The 16,498-nt window shown below is 36.4% G+C and overlaps 1 pseudogene across 1 annotated transcript; it reads left to right on the plus strand.

Annotated features, from left to right (window-relative positions):
* Positions 1-9,489: 9,489 nt before the first annotated feature.
* Positions 9,490-10,974, plus strand: LOC116553988 (annotated as a pseudogene). The gene has a single exon (XR_004269994.1). The product of XR_004269994.1 is annotated as a dnaJ homolog subfamily A member 1 pseudogene (transcript).
* The last annotated feature ends 5,524 nt before the right edge of the window (positions 10,975-16,498 follow it).

Here is a 16,498-nt window from a genome sequence, read left to right on the forward strand (position 1 = left end):
GCAGCAGATGTTGTAGTGAGCTGAGATCGTGCCACTGCACTCTAGCTGGGGCAACAGAGCAAGACTCCATCTCAAAAAAAAAAAAAAAAAAAGAAAGATTTAATAAAGAAGAGAAGGAGACCTGGTATGGTGGCTCATGCCTGTAATCCCAGCACGTTGGAAGGCAGAGGCAGGAGGACTGCTTGAGTCCAGGAGTTTGAAACCAGTCTAAGCAACATAGGGAGACCCCCCTCTCTACAAAAAATGTAAAATATTAGCCAGGCATGGTGGCACGTACCTGTAGTCTCAGCTACTCAGGAAGCTGAGCTGGGAGGATCACTTGGGCCTGGGAAGTAGAGGCCAGATCATACCACTGCACTCCAGCCTGGGCAACAGAGTAAGACCCTGTCTCAGTCAATCAATCAATCAATCAATAAGGGACTTTTTAGGGGAAAAATATAAAATTAGAATTGTATATATGGAAAAGAATGTCCAATAAGGGGTAATTTAAATATGTTTCAATGTTATAAAAATTAAATGATTCTCCAGGAGATAGCTTAGTTCTAAAATTATTAACCTGTAGTTCAAATGCCAGGTTGAAAATAGATTTTAAAACTATTTTTTAAGTTACGAAACTAATATCTGCTCTATATTTTCATTCAACTGTAGTAATAAAGTAAGTATTTTTCTCTTCCCCCAACCTCTACACTCTACTCAAGGGTAACTACTACTATGTCTCATAGCTATTCTGCTGGAAATGTTAATACATATTCTTATACACATACTTTTATAAATATGGCTCATTTATACTATTCTATAATCTGTTTTACTTAACAATATATCTTGGAAACCTTTCCATATTATCACGTTGATTTACCTTATTTTTTAAAGCTACATAGAGTTCAACTGTATGTATGTATATTACTTAATTACTTACTTACATGAAAACCTTATAAGTATTGGTAAAAAAGATCTTGAAACTGTGTAACATTGATAACAATGATGTAATCTGTGTCTGAATAAGATATTCTATGACCAATTTCTTTCTCAAACTGTAATAAATACATACTGTGAAACATTCATTCTTGAAATCTGTGTAGAGTATTTTCTATATCAATTTGAAGTCAAAGAAGTAATTTTGTAGGAAGTCTGTAAGTACCCAAATAACAGGGCCAAAAGCATTTAGCTTGGATTATTTTTTGGCCTAACAGAGTAGAAACATCAGAATTGAAAAATATACCTCCAAAAACTCCTTGAAAAGCTGGGCATACATGCCAAAACACCTATGTCAAAGTGAAAACTATGGTCAAAATATTTTGATGGTAATGCCTAACAATGAGAGACAATGAAATCTCATTGCTACGTTATAACATTTTAAATGAAAGTCCTAATTTTGGCATATTAAGGTGCTGAAAAGAAAGGATGTTTCTGAGCAATTTGTGTCATTTTAAAATTTAGCTATTACTTTTCTTAATACTTTAACAGAGTTTAATATGTGCATATTTATGCAGAGCAAGTATTTAGATCATCATCAAGCAATTAATCTTTTAATTAAAATTAGCAGGATATACTGATAACTTACAAAACTTACAAAATCCATCCTTGATGAGTACTAGTGCCACCTCCTTCTATAAGAAATGAACGCAAATTCGTGAAGCGTTTCCTATTTTTTTGGTCAGCTGGAGTGGCTCACACCTGTAATTCCAGCACTTTGGGAGGCTGAGGCGAGTAGATAATGAGGTCAGGAGTTCAAGACCAGCTTGACCAAGATGGTGAAACGCAGTCTCTACTAAAAATACAAAAATTGGCTGGGCATGGTGGTGGGCATCTGTAATCCCAGCTACTCAGGAGGCTGAGGCAGAGAATTGCTTGAAACTGGGAGGTGGAGGTTGCAGTGAGCCTAGATTGTGCCACTTCACTCCAGCCTGGGTGACAGAGTGAGATTCCATCTCAAAAAAAAAAAAAATAGAAATTTGTATTATTTGTGAACTAGGCAGCATGTTCACTATATTCATTTATGGAGAATAATCTGGAGTGGTATTCGAAGAAATAAGAGTAACACTCTGGAAAGCCTCATCCCCTTAAAAGCAATGAGAACACTGACAAAATTGTTGAAATCAACTTTTTCAAAATTCTGGAAAATAAGCAAAAGTGTGCAACAATCTGGTGGGCATTGATATTTAAAAATGACTCGATCTTCATAAAAACAATGAGCTGAGAAACACAGAGGTCACAGCCCAGAGCACCGGCTCACTAAAAAACTCAGAACTAATCACCAGACTATAGCACACTTCTCTCCCCACATCTTACCACCACATCTACATTATACAGGGATCCCGCATAATACCAGGCAATTACATCTGAAAGAATTTCACATCCCAGACCTTATTTAAGAAGTCTTCAGGAAAGCCCATATAAAACCGGGGAAACAAAAACAAGGACACCAGAAGAAATTTTAGCTTCTGACACATGTAACTATAGCAAACAGTAAACACAGCCAAACTTCTAGTCAGATTAACCTCATTCCAAAGGCCAATTTACCTCAGTTCTTTTTACTCAGTACAACAGCTTTGAACAGAAAATTCCAAGGCATACTAAAAGATAAAAAACATGTAGCTTAAAGAGACAAAGTAAGCATCACAACCAGACTCAGAGTTTTAAATTTTCAGACTGGTATTTAAAGTAACTATGATTAATATGCTAAGGGTTCTAATGGAAAAAGTGGACAATATACAATAACAGATGGATAAGGTAAGCAGACAGAAACTCTAAGAAGGTATCATAAATAATAGAAATAGAAAATACTGTATCAGAAATGAAAACTGTCTTTCACAGGCTCATCAGTAGACCAGCTACAACTGAGGAAAGAATCAGTGAGCTTTATAATTGGAATACCAGGAGAAAAACAAGATTAAAAAAAAAAAAAACCTGAATAAATATTTGAAGGAATAATGTCTGAGGATTTCCCCAATTAATGACAGATACAATGCTGTAGATCCAGGAAGCTCAGAACACCAACCCAGATAAATATAAAAATATCTATTCTTAGACATATCATATTCAAACTGCAGAAAAACAAAGAAGCTAGGGTAAAAAAAATGGCCAATGAGGACATAAAAAGGCACTCAACACCATAAGTCATTAGATAAATGCAAATCAAAACCACAATGAAATACTTCATACCCATTAAGATGGCTATAATCAATAAAACAGACAATAACAAGAGTTGTGGAGAATGTGCAGAAATTGGAAGCATCCTACGTTGCCAGTGGGAATGTTAAATGGTATAACCACTTTGGAAGACAGTTTGGCAGCAACTCCCAAAGTTAAACATAGAGTTATCATATGACCCAGAAATTTCTCTGCTTTGTATATACTTAAGAAAACTGAAAACATAGGTACACACAAAAACATGAATATTCACAGTAGTGTTGTTCATAAGAGTCAAGAACTAAAAACAACCCAAACATCCATCAATTGGTAAACTGATAGACAAAATATGATATATCCATATAGTAAAAGAGTATTTGGCCAGGAATGAAGTTCCTACACATGCTACAGCATCCAACCTTGAAAATATTATACTAAGAGAAATAATTCATATGTTATATGATTCCATTTACATAAAAATGTTCAAAATAGTCAATAAAGATAATAATTAGATTAGTAGTTGTCAGGAGTTGGGGAAAAGGCGGAATGAGAAATGGCTGAGAGTGGGTATGGGGTTTCTTTCTGGGATAATGAAAATAGTCTGAAATTAGATAGTGGTGATAGTTGCACAACTTTGTAAATATATTAGAAACCACTTAATTGCATACTCTAAAACAGTGAATTTCTGGCAGTAAAAAAAAAATAGAGAAAAAATGGAAAAAAGGTGAATTTATGATATGTAAATTAATTCTCATCCAAAAAAATATTTTTTTTTGATACAGAGTCTTGCTCTGTCACCCAGGCTGGAGTGCAGTGATGAGATCTCGGCTCACTGCAGCCTCCACCTCCTGGGATCAAGCAATTCTCTGCCTCAGTCTCCTGAGTAGCTGGGATGACAGGTACCTGCCACCATGCATGGCTAATTTTTTGTATTTTAGTAGCGACAGGATGTCACCATCTTGGCCAGGCTGGTCTTGAACTCCTGACCTCGTAATCCACCTGCCTCGGCCTCCCAAAGTGCTGGGATTACAGGCGTGAGCCACCACGCCCGGCCCTCAAAAATATTTTTAAAAGAATAATCTATGTCATTCAACACTTAGAAATGATTAAGTATCTACCATGTACCAGGCACTATTAGATTTGGGTGATAAGAGAGATGAATATGCTATGGTCCTAACTCTCAAATAAACCAGTCTGTTATTAAAAGCAAACATATCAAAGATAATTGTAATACAGTCTGACAGGGCTGTGATGGTGTTAATGCTCAGATACAGTAGTTGAGATAAAGCAGGCAATGATTAACTTTCTCTGGTACAATTAAAATAGCCTTCTTGAAGCTTGGAAATTTTAGACCTGGTCTAAAAAAATAAATAATAGTTTGCAGTGGGTATACAGGGAAAGAAAACTCCAGTCACTGAAAAGCCATATGCAAATACATAAAGGCAAAAAAAAAAAAAAAAAAAAATCCTTCACCAAGACTGGAGTGCAGTGGTCCGATCTCAGCTCAGTGCAACCTGCACCTCCCAGGATCAAGCGATTCTCCTGCCTCAGCCTCCGAAGCAGCTGGGATGACAGGCATGTGCCACTACTACCTGGCTAATTTTTGTATTTTCAGTAGAGACGGAGTTTTACCATGTTGGCCAGGCTGGTCTTAAACTCCTGACCTCAAATGATCCTTTGCCTCCCAAAGTGCTGGGATTATAGGCATGAGCCAAAAAAAAAAAATCTATTAAAAGTCAATTCAATGACATAATCTTAACCAACTCTGAAACCAAAGAGAGTTTCCTTCCCCAAGTTAGATAGGATCAGGAACTCTGTGAATAAACTGCTGAAGATCAGTTTCCATGAGTGGAGGTGCATTTTGCAACTGTTAAAAGGGCATGGTCCAGTGAAAAAGAGGGATCCACAAGTCATCACATATATAAACAAACCTGAATAGTAAACCCCGTAAATAAGAGCATGGTAGTAACTCTTGGAGTATATAATTAACATTATGAATAAAATTAAGTGGCTCTGTGTGCTGAGGTAATGTAAAAATCTCCATCAACTCAATCAGACCTAAATAATTACTCCAGCATAACTTATCTGTATAAATAAAAGCTCTTATTGTTTTCCTATTCTGACAACTAACTCATCAACACACATTCACAAAAAGAACATAACTATGATTAAATATAAATTCCAGATAGGAAAGATACATTTTACAACTTTTCCAGCTGATTAGACACATCGCACAGCCTTGTTACCTACCCCCTTCTCTGAGGCAGACTTCATCAATCTGGAAAATGAAGGCAGGCCACTGATTGGAGGGCAAACCTGAAAAGGATTAAACACTTAGCATGGCATTCTAAAATACTGTAATTACAGTGCAATTAACCATACTGCATATTAAACGTGCAACTCTGAAATGTGTTCAGACTCCCCAATTATAACTAGTTATTCTTCAAAGAATTTTGCCGCCCACATTGAATTTCTCTAGTGCTTCTTTGTTATAATTCAGGTGTGACAGTCACTAATATATCTAAAAGGACAGTTAATAAAAAGTAGACATTCTTTACTGTAAACCTAACACATGCATGCCAGGTAATACCCAGCCATTAGCACTAATCATCATGTTTCAGACAGGCAGATCTATTATGCAATTGGACTTTGCCCTCTTTAAAATATATTTAATGGTCAACTAGGAAGAGACAGATTGAGGCCAAAGTAAAGGCCTAGGTGGGAATCTAAAAACCTGTATCTGTTCTTGATTTTCCCAACCTGGGCAAGTAGCTTAGCCTCTCTGGGTCTCAATTTCTTCATCTGTCAGTTGGGGCCTATATCTATTGGAGGGTCGGTGACAATGAAAGGACCTAACTAATAGAACTTTAGAAAATTTAATCACTCTACCCAAAGCTAAGGTGCTACTCCATTATGGGCTCAGATTGTATCACAAAAGAGTGATCAATGCAAAGGGACAGACAGAGATGTTTGCAGTCAAGGATCAGGTCAGGGATGATCTTCAAAACATTTAACCACAGCCTTAACCAATCAGAAAGAAGTCAGCTTTAAGCAACTGGCATCACCTATAGAATGCAGACCAGCTGAGGATCACACTAGGTTCAAGGTGGCAAAGACTTTTGAAAATAGGATAGAAAATGGCAGAACTTGTTCGAAAAAAAAACCACACACACACAAAAAAAAAACTCATAGAATTTTAACCTAGCTTTGTGTTAATGGTAGTAGAGTTTCTACAGTAAGAGAGATAGCGGTGACCCTTGAAACTATTTGTTTAATTATTTGTTATCTTTGCCAGACAGAGCCATAAAGGGAAGGAGTATGTCTATTTAAACATCTCTATATTTTTAGCCAGCACAATGACTGGTATAGGACCTCAGTAAATGTTTGCTGAATGAATGAATGGGTAAATCAATGTGAATGATAAAGGAATGAACAGATAGTCTAGCACTATTCTGCAATAGCTAAACCAATCCAGACTTCTACATTTTAGAAACCATGATTTAAGAGAGGCTTGAATGAAGGAAAGGGGCCACAGTTGAGGAAATTAAGGGCCATTAGACTAGGTACTGAAAATTCCATGATGCAATAATAAGTATCTTAAATGTTTTTCTGTTTGAAAATATACATATCAAAATATATGGAACATAGCTAAACTAGTACTGAGAGGGAAATTTATACTGCTAAATGCTTACATTCAAAAATAGGAAAGTTCTCAAACCAATAATCTAAATAATCATCTCATGAAAATAGAAAAAGAAGGGCAAATTAAATCCAAAGGAAGTGGAAAGAAGAAAATAAGAAACAAAAAGTAAAGTAAATGAAAAACAATAGAGAATATTAGCGAGGTGGAATGGCGTGAGCCTATAGTTCCAGCTACTCAAGAGGCTGAGGCAGGAGAATTGCTTGAGTCCAGGAGTTCAAGGCCATCTTGGGCAACATAGCAAGACCCCATATCTAAAAAAAAATAGAAAGAAAATAATAGAAAATATCAATAAATCAAATGCTTCTTTATTGGAAAAAATCAATAAAATTGATAAACCTTTAGCAAGACTGGAAAGATATAATATATAAATCATCTGTATCAGGAATAACACAGAGAATTTCGCTATGGCCATTAAAATTATAACAGTTTAAACAATAGGTTAAAGAAGAAATCACAAGAATGATTGGAAATATGTTGAGATGAATGAAAATAAAATACAATATATAAGAACATATAAATGCAGTGAAAGTGGTGCTCAGAGGGAAATTCATAGCCTACATTAGCAAAAAATCTTAAGTCAATAATCTAATTGTACACCTTAATTAACAAGAAAAAAAAGAGCAAACCAAATCCAAAGCAAGAACAAGAAAGTACATAATCAAGATTAGAGTTCAGATAAATGAAATATACAATTAGGAAAACAAAATAATTGGTAAAACCAAAAGTTAATTATTTGAAAAGACCAACAAAGCGGACAAACCTTAGCTAAAATGACTTTAAAAAAAGGAGACTTTGATTTTGAATTACTAAAATCAAATATGAAACTGGGAACAGGCTGGGGCATGGTGACACAGGCCAGGCATGGTGGCTGACACCTGTAACCCCAACACTTTGGGAGACCAAGTCAGGAGCATCGCTTGAGCTCACGAGTTTGAGACAGCCTAGGCAACATAGTAAGACCTCGTCTCTACAAAAAGACAAAAATAAAAAAATTAGCTGGGTGTGGTGACACATGCCTATAGTCCTAGCTACTGAGAAATCTAAACAGGAGAATCACTTGAGTCTAAGAGATTGAGGCTATAGTGATCTCTGATCGCACTCCTGCACTCCAATCTGGGTGACAGAGTGAGACTGATCCTGTCTCAAAAAAGCAAATGGGAACACTATTACTAAGTTTACAGAAATAAAAAAGATTATAAGGGAATATAATAAACTACTGTATACCAAAACATTATACAGCCAGGATGAAATGGACAAAGTCCTAGAAACACACAAACTACCACAACTGATTCAAGAAGAAACAGAATCTCAATAGACCTATAACATATAAACAGATTGAATCAATCACCACAAATCACCACAAACCACCCAACCAAAAAATAGCTGAGAATTAAATGACTTCATTGGTGAATTCTACCAAACGTCTAAAGAAGAATGAAAACTAATCTTTTTCAAATTCTTCAAAAAAATAGAAGAGGAGGAAATACTCATTCCATGGGGCTGGCATTACCTCGACACCAACTCAGACAAAGACAATGCAAGGAAAGAACCTATAGGCCAATATCCCTTATGAATGCAGAAGCAAAAATCCCAAACAAAATACTAGTATACCAAATCCAGAAGCACATTAGAATAATTATACATGATGATAAAGCAGATTCATCCCAGGAATGCATGGGTAGTTCAATATATGAAATACAATCAATGTAATATACCACATTAGTAGAATAAAGAGGGGGGGAGTAACCATATGATCTCAACTGATCTAGTAAAATCCTTTGACAAAACCCAAAACCCTTTCATGATAAAAATAACATTCACTGTTTTAGTGATGATAGAGAATTTCCTCAACAGATTAGACATTTAGGAAAAACCTACAACTAACATCATATGAACTCAATAGTGAAAGACCAAAAGATTTCCCACAGTAGTCAGAACAAGACATGGATGATAGCTTCTACCACTTATATTCATCATTGCACTGGAAATCCTAGACAGAGTAATTAGGCAAGGAAAAGAAATAAAAGTCATCCAAATTGGAAAGGAAGAAGTAAAACTACTTCTGTTTTCAGATGACATGATCACATATATATATAGGAAAGCCTAAGGAATCCACAAAGAGCATTTCTAGAGCTAATAAACAAATTCACCAAAAATCTATGATAAAAAAAAAACATGTAAAAATCTATTGAATTGCTATAAACTAGCAATAAGTAATATAATAAGAAATGTCTTAAAATTCCTTTTATAATAGCATCAAAAGGATTAAATACTTAGGAATAAATTTACCCAAAAAGATGTAAGATTTGTATACTAAAAATGATAAAACACTAAAAGAAAATTTTAAAATCTAAATAAATGAGAAGATATCCCACACTCATGTATTAGGAAGACTTACTATTATTCAGATGGCAATATTCCCCGAAGCTATCTACATATTCAATGCAATCCCTAGCAAAATTCCAAAGGCATTTTTTGCAAAAATAGAAAAGCCATTCTAAAATACATATGAAAAAGCACAGGAATCCAAATAGCCAAAACAATCTTGAATAAGAAAAACAAATTTGGAGGACTCATACTTCCCAATTTCCTAACTTACTACAAAGCTACAGTAAGAAAAAAATTGAAACTGGTATAAGAATGGATATATAAGGAACTTTCCAGAACGCTCAGTGAGAGGCGGAGGAGCGGTAGCTGGCCGAGCTGCGCACAGCTCCGAGCTGCTTCCCACTCCCTCACACACTGACCTCAGCCCGCCCACCGGCAGTAGAAGATGGTGAAAGAAACCACTTACTACGATGTTTTGGGAGTCAAACCCAATGCTACTCAGGAAGGATTGAAAAAGACTTATAGGAAACTGGCCTTGAAGTACCATCCTGATAAGAATCCAAATGAAGGAGAGAAGTTTAAACAGATTTCTCAAGCTTACGAAGTTCTCTCTGATGCAAAGAAAAGGGAATTATATGACAAAGGAGGAGAACAGGCAATTAAAGAGGGTGGAGCAGGTGGCAGTTTTGGCTCCCCCATTGACATCTTTGATATGTTTTTTGGAGGAGGAGGAAGGATGCAGAGAGAAAGGAGAGGTAAAAATGTTGTACATCAGCTCTCAGTAACCCTAGAAGACTTATATAATGGTGCAACAAGAAAACTGGCTCTGCAAAAGAATGTGATTTGTGACAAATGCGAAGGTAGAGGAGGTAAGAAAGGAGCAGTAGAGTGCTGTCCCAATTGCCGAGGTACTGGAATGCAAATAAGAATTCATTAGATAGGACCTGGAATGGTTCAGCAAATTCAGTCTGTCTGCATGGAATTCCAGGGCCATGGGGAGTGGATCAGTCCTAAAGGTAGATGTAAAAGCTGCAATGGAAGGAAGATAGTTCGAGAGAAGTAGATTCTAGAAGTTCATATTGACAAAGGCATGAAAGATGGCCAGAAGATAACATTCCATGGTGAAGGAGACCAAGAACCAAGACTGGAGCCAGGAGATATAATCATTGTGTTAGATCAGAAGGACCATGCTGTTTTTACTCGACGAGGAGAAGACCTTTTCATGTGTATGGACATACAGCTGGTTGAAGCACTATGTGGCTTCCAAAAGCCGATATCTACTCTTGACAACCCAACCATAGTCATCACCTCTCATCCAGGTCAGATTGTCAAGCATGGAGATATCAAGTGTATACTAATTGAAGGCATGCCAATTTATCGTAGAGCATATGAAAAGGGTAGTCTAATCATCGAATTTAAGGTAAACTTTCCTGAGAATGGCTTTCTCTCTCCTGATAAACTGTCTTTGCTGGAAAAACTCCTACCAGAGAGGAAGTAGAAGAGACCGATGAGATGGATCAAGTAGAACTGGTGGACTTTGATCCAAATCAGGAAAGACGGCACCATTACAATGGAGAAGCATATGAGGATGATGAACATCATCCCAGAGGTGGTGTTCAGTGTCAGACCTCTTAATGAGCCAGTGAATAACACTCTGTGCTGGCATTTTATGTGCAGTAGTGAATGAATAAGGACTGTAATTATAATATGCTCACTACTTGCTCTTGTTTTTGTTTTAATCAACTATAGTAGTGTTTTAAAAAGTTAAATGAAGAATAAAGGAAAATATAAAAGCTCTGATTTTGCCCTGTATGTATGATGACTTCAGTGTGCAAAATGAAGTTTAATATCTGTAAAAACAACTTTACAAAGAAGTTCCCCTAGCATTGCTAGGCCAAACCTTGTAATTGACTTCAGCTATGTACGTGGACAAGCTTAGACTGAAATGCTAGGTATATGGCTTCAGTGTATGAGCTTCAGTGTATGAGCCTTCATTGTTAAGCTGTGAAAGTAAAACTGTATTTAACTGGCAATAAGAAAAAAAAATTATAGAGAAGTGTTGGTCTGTATAGTTCTTATATTAAGTGGGATTCATTGTAATGCCTCTGCATTTATTTTATTGCCTCAACTGTTACTTGAAGATGGTGTAATATATAATTTATCCTGTGGTATCAGTGATAAAAATGATACCTTTCTGTAGGAGGGGTTTATCATAATATGCTGCTTCTTGAAGGCTTGCACTTCCAAAATTGTTTCCTTCTGCTGTGCCATCCATATATATACATATATATATATATATATATATATATATATATATATATATACACATACATATATATCTTGACCAGTCCTGGTTATTTGCCCCCTTCCTTGTCTGTGGACCATGATAAGCCCAACAGTGACTTCAGAGCTGGGTAACATAGGAATTAAAGTGAAAAGACCTTTACATGGAGAAGTAGTTTGCATGCGTAATATAGGAAGGTGTTCTTTAGGTATGTTACAGGATTGCTTTAAACCATTTGACTTATGCTCCAAAGTAACTAATGTTGGTAGTATAGCAAATTATGATGAACAGCTTTAATTGTATGTTTAAAAGTCTCATATGTTCATATGCTTAAATCTGGGTATCAGAATTTAAGCTATTCTTGAAATGTATTGTCTCCTTAATATACTAATTACAAAGCATCTCCAAAAATAAAATGGATATATAGATCAATGGAATAGAATTGAAAGGCAAAAAATAAAACTATATATCTATAGTCAAGTGGTTTTTGACGAGCGTTCTAAGATACTTCAGTGGGGAAAGAAAAGTCAACAAGAGGTGCTGAAACAACTGGATATCCACATGTAAAAGAATTAAGTTGGACCCTTACGTGATCCCTCATAATATATACAAACATTAACTCAAAATGGATCAAATACCTAAATATAAAAGCTTAGACTATAAAAGAAGTTTTATGGAAGAAAGAAGTTTTCATAGAAGAAAGAATAGTAATGATCTTTAGAATCTTCAGATTAGAAATGATTTCATAGATATGACACACAAAGCACAAGCAGCAACAAAAGAAAAAATAGATAAATCTGGATTTGGCCAAAATTAAAATATTTTATGCTTCAAAGGACACTATCAAGAGAGTGAAAAGAAGACTCACAGAATGGAGGAAAATATTTATGAAGTATATATCTGATAATGGTCTAGTAACTAGAATATACAATACTTTTATAACTAAACAACAAAAAGACAAACAATTCAATTTAAAAATGGGTAAAGAACTTGAATAGATGCTTCTCAAAGATGATGTACAAATAGCTTACAAGCATATGAAAAGATATTCAACATCATTAGTCATCAGGGAAATACAAAATAAAACTACAATGAGATACTATTTTATATCCACTAGGATGACTATTATTTTAAAATGGACAGTGGGCTGGCTATGGTGACTCATACCTGTAATCTTAGCACTTTGGGAGGCCCAGGTGGGCGGATCACCTGAGGTCAGGAGTTCGAGACCAGCCTGGTCAATATAGTGAAACTCCGTCTCTACCAAAAATACAAAAAATAGCCAGGTGTGGTGGTACACGCCTATAATCCCAGCCACTTGGGAGGCTGAGGCAGAAGAATCACTTGAGCCCAGGAGGCGCAGGTTGCAGTGAGCCGAGATCGTGCCATTGTGCTCCAGCCTGGGCAACAAGAGAGAAACTACATCTCAAAAAAAAAAAATGGAAAGTGTTGGCAAGAATGTGGAGAAACTGGAACCCTCACACATTGCTAGTAAGAATGTGAAATGATATACATACCATGGAAAACAGTTTGGTAGTTCCTTTAAAAATTAAACATAGAATTACCATATGACTCACCAATTACACTCCTAAGTGTATACCCACAAAAAGTTAAAACAAAAACTAGTATAAGAATATCCAAAGCAGCACTATTCACAATAATCAAAAGGTAGAAAAAAACAAATATCCACCAACAAATGAATCGATAAATAAAATGTGATATGTACATACAATAGAATATTATTCATTCATAAAAGAAGCATAGTATGATACATGCTACAATATGGGTGAATCTTGAAAACATGATGCCAAGTGAAAGACGCTAAAGAAAGAACACAAAAGGCTACATATTGTATCATTTCATTCATATAAATTATACCCAGAGTAGGAAAATTCACACAGATAGCAGATTAGTGATGGACAGTGCAAACTAAAAATCCTAAGCCCCCCATCAACTGAATGGATCCTCTCTTGGCTAGGGGACTCCAGAGAAACTGAGTTCCTTGCCACCAGGGAAGGGAAGTTGGACACATCTCATTTACCCCTGTCCTTTTGGAGTTTAGACATAACAACTGACCAGCATATTAATGTTAAAATAGAGATCATAAGACTGACAAAATTGACTCTTTATGACAATAAGATACCAAATTATAAGCAAGACCTAAGGCCATGCAAGTCATGCCTGTAGGCCATCATTCTTGCTAAACAGGTCCGTTTCATCCAGTATACTGAGGCTGACTCTGACATAGTATCCTTGTCTTAACTTAAATATCTCTTTCCACTGACTTCAAGTTATAGACAGAGCTTTACTCCTTTAACCAACTACAAATTAAAGAATCTCTGAATTCACCTATAACCTGTAAGCCTCCACTTCAAGATATCCCACCTTTTCAGGACAAAGCAATGTATACCTTCCATATTTACATCTTTGCCTGTAACTCCTGCCTCCCTGAATGTATAAAATTGTGTTAGTCCGTTTTCACACTGCTATAAAAAACTACCTGAGACTGGGTAATTTATGAAGAAAAGAGGTTTCATGTTCCACATGGCTGGGGAGGCCTCAGGAAACTTAAAATCATGGCAGAAGATGAAGGGGAAGCAAGGTACGTCTTACATGGTGGCAGGAGAGAGAAACAGCAAGAAAAGCCAGACACTTTTACACCATTAGATCTCAAGAGAACTCACTCTATCACATGAGGACAATATGAGGAAAACTGCCCCCATGATGCAATAATCTCCCACTAGGTTCTTCCCTTGACACATGGAGTTTACAATTCAAGATGAAATTTGGGTGGGGACACAGAGCCAAACCATATCAACTGTAATCTGACCATCTTAGGACCCCTTATTCAAGGCTTCTTGGGTTTGTGTTTTTCCTGAGCCACGGTCACTTATACTGGCTCAGAATAAACCTCTTCAAAAGTATTTTACAGACTTTGTTTTTTCCATTAACACCAGGGTTGAAGGAGAGGGGGAAATACAGAGTGCCTGGTTAATGGGTATGGGATTTCCTTTTAGGGTGATAAAATTATTCTGGAACCAGATAATGGTGCTTGTTGCACAACACTGTGAATGTACTAAATGCTACTGAAATCTACACTTAAAAATGGTTAGGAGCTTCGTGCAGTGGCTTGCGCCTGTAATTCCAGCTACTTGGGAGGCTAAAGTGGGAGGATTGCATGAGGTCAGAAGTTCAAGACCAGCCTGGGCAACATAGCACAGCCCTGTCTCTAAACAAATATTTTAAATTAGCCAGGCATTGTGGTATGCATCGGTAGTCCTAGCTACTCAGGAGGCTGATGCAGGAGAATCACTTGAGCTCAAGAGTTCCAGACTACAGTGAGCTGTGGTCATGCCACTATACTATAGCCTGAGAGACAGAGCAAGGCCCTGTCTCTAAGTAGAGAGAAAAAAAAATGGTAAAAAGTGTAAATTGTATGTTATGTATGCTTTAATGTATTTTTAAGCCAAAAAAGATAATAAGGGAATACTGTGAACTTTAAGAAAATGGACCGATTCCTCAAATACCACAAGGTACTAAAACTTAATTGAGATGAAACAGGTAGCCTGAATAGTCCTGTAACTATCAAAGAAGTTGAATTTGTAGTTGAAGAGCTGAAAAAGAAATTTCCAGGCCCAGATAGCTTTCACTAGAAAATTCTACAAAACATATAAAGAATTCACACAAATTTTACACAATATTTTCAAGAAAGTAAAAGAGGAAGGAACACTTACCAACTAAATTTATGAAGTCAGTATTACCCTGATACCAAACCAGACAAAGACAATACAAAAAAGAAAATTGCATATCAATATTTTTTATCAGTACAGACATAACAATCTTCAACAAAATATTAGCAAATTGAATGAAGCAATGTATAAAAAAATGTATGCAAAATAGTCAAGTATTTATTTCAGGTATGCAAGATTAGTTCAACATTCAAAAATCAATCAACGTAATGGTCCACCCTACCAATGGGCTAAAGGATAAAATTTATGGGATTGATTGATTCAGAAAAAGCACTTGACAAAATCCAATACTCATCCATGATAGGAACTCTTAGCAAACTAAGAATAGAGTGGGAACTTCCTCAAGTTGATAAAAGCATCTACAAAAATCCTACAGATGAAAGACTGAATGCTTTCCGTCTAAGTTCTGGAACTAAGTAATGATGCTCATTCTCATCACTTCAATTCAGCATAGTACTGGAGGTTCTAGCTACTGCAAAAAGGTAAGAAAAAAAGCAAAAGCTATACCAATTGAAAAGGAAGAAATAAACTGCCTCCATTTGCTGACAACATGATTGTTTACATAGAAAATCTCAAGAAATGTAGAATTAAAAAAATTCTAGAACTAATAAATGAGTTCAGCAATGTATCATGAAAACAAGATCAACTCTGGAGTTTATTGAAGGCTTGCAGCTTCCAGGGGAAGACTGGAACAGTAAATTGTGGGTTAATTTTGGTCAATTTCAGCTATTAGCTCAGCAGCAGCTACCCATCTCCCACCCCTAGCCACCTGGTAAGCAGCTGTACACATATTCCAGGAGCAGCTTGCAGTTTGCCTCAGCCAGTGTGGACAAAAAGGACCCAATTCTTCCAATGTTGGAGAACTGTGTTGTGATCACTGATTGCTGCTTCTGATCATGGAGGCGCAGACACAGAGATGGGCAGTAATTGTTGAAAATTCCCATTGCCACAAGGCCCTCCTGCTCAGCCAGAAATAACTTTCAGACTATATGGCTCCCTCCCTTTTCCCTTCATTTTTCTCTTTTTCCCCTTTGGGAACCAGGCATTTAGGGGCTAGGACATTCAAAAGCAAACACATATGCAGGGAATTTAGAAACTGACTCTGCATGCTTAAGGGAAGGCACAGGCTCAAAAAAAGACATTAAGTTTATACCTCAGGCTGATCCCCAGCATAGACACAACAATCTAAAAACAAAAGTATAAATAAACAAACAAACAAAAAAAAACCCACAAACACACAGCACACCCTAGGGAAAGGGAAGAATCTGATTTCTAGAGTTACCACATTGTTAGATTAAAATGTCC

This window comes from Sapajus apella, unplaced genomic scaffold (genome assembly GCF_009761245.1).
Source record: "Sapajus apella isolate SASKATOON/1434 unplaced genomic scaffold, GSC_monkey_1.0 scaffold13, whole genome shotgun sequence".
NCBI classification, from domain to species: domain Eukaryota; kingdom Metazoa; phylum Chordata; class Mammalia; order Primates; family Cebidae; genus Sapajus; species Sapajus apella.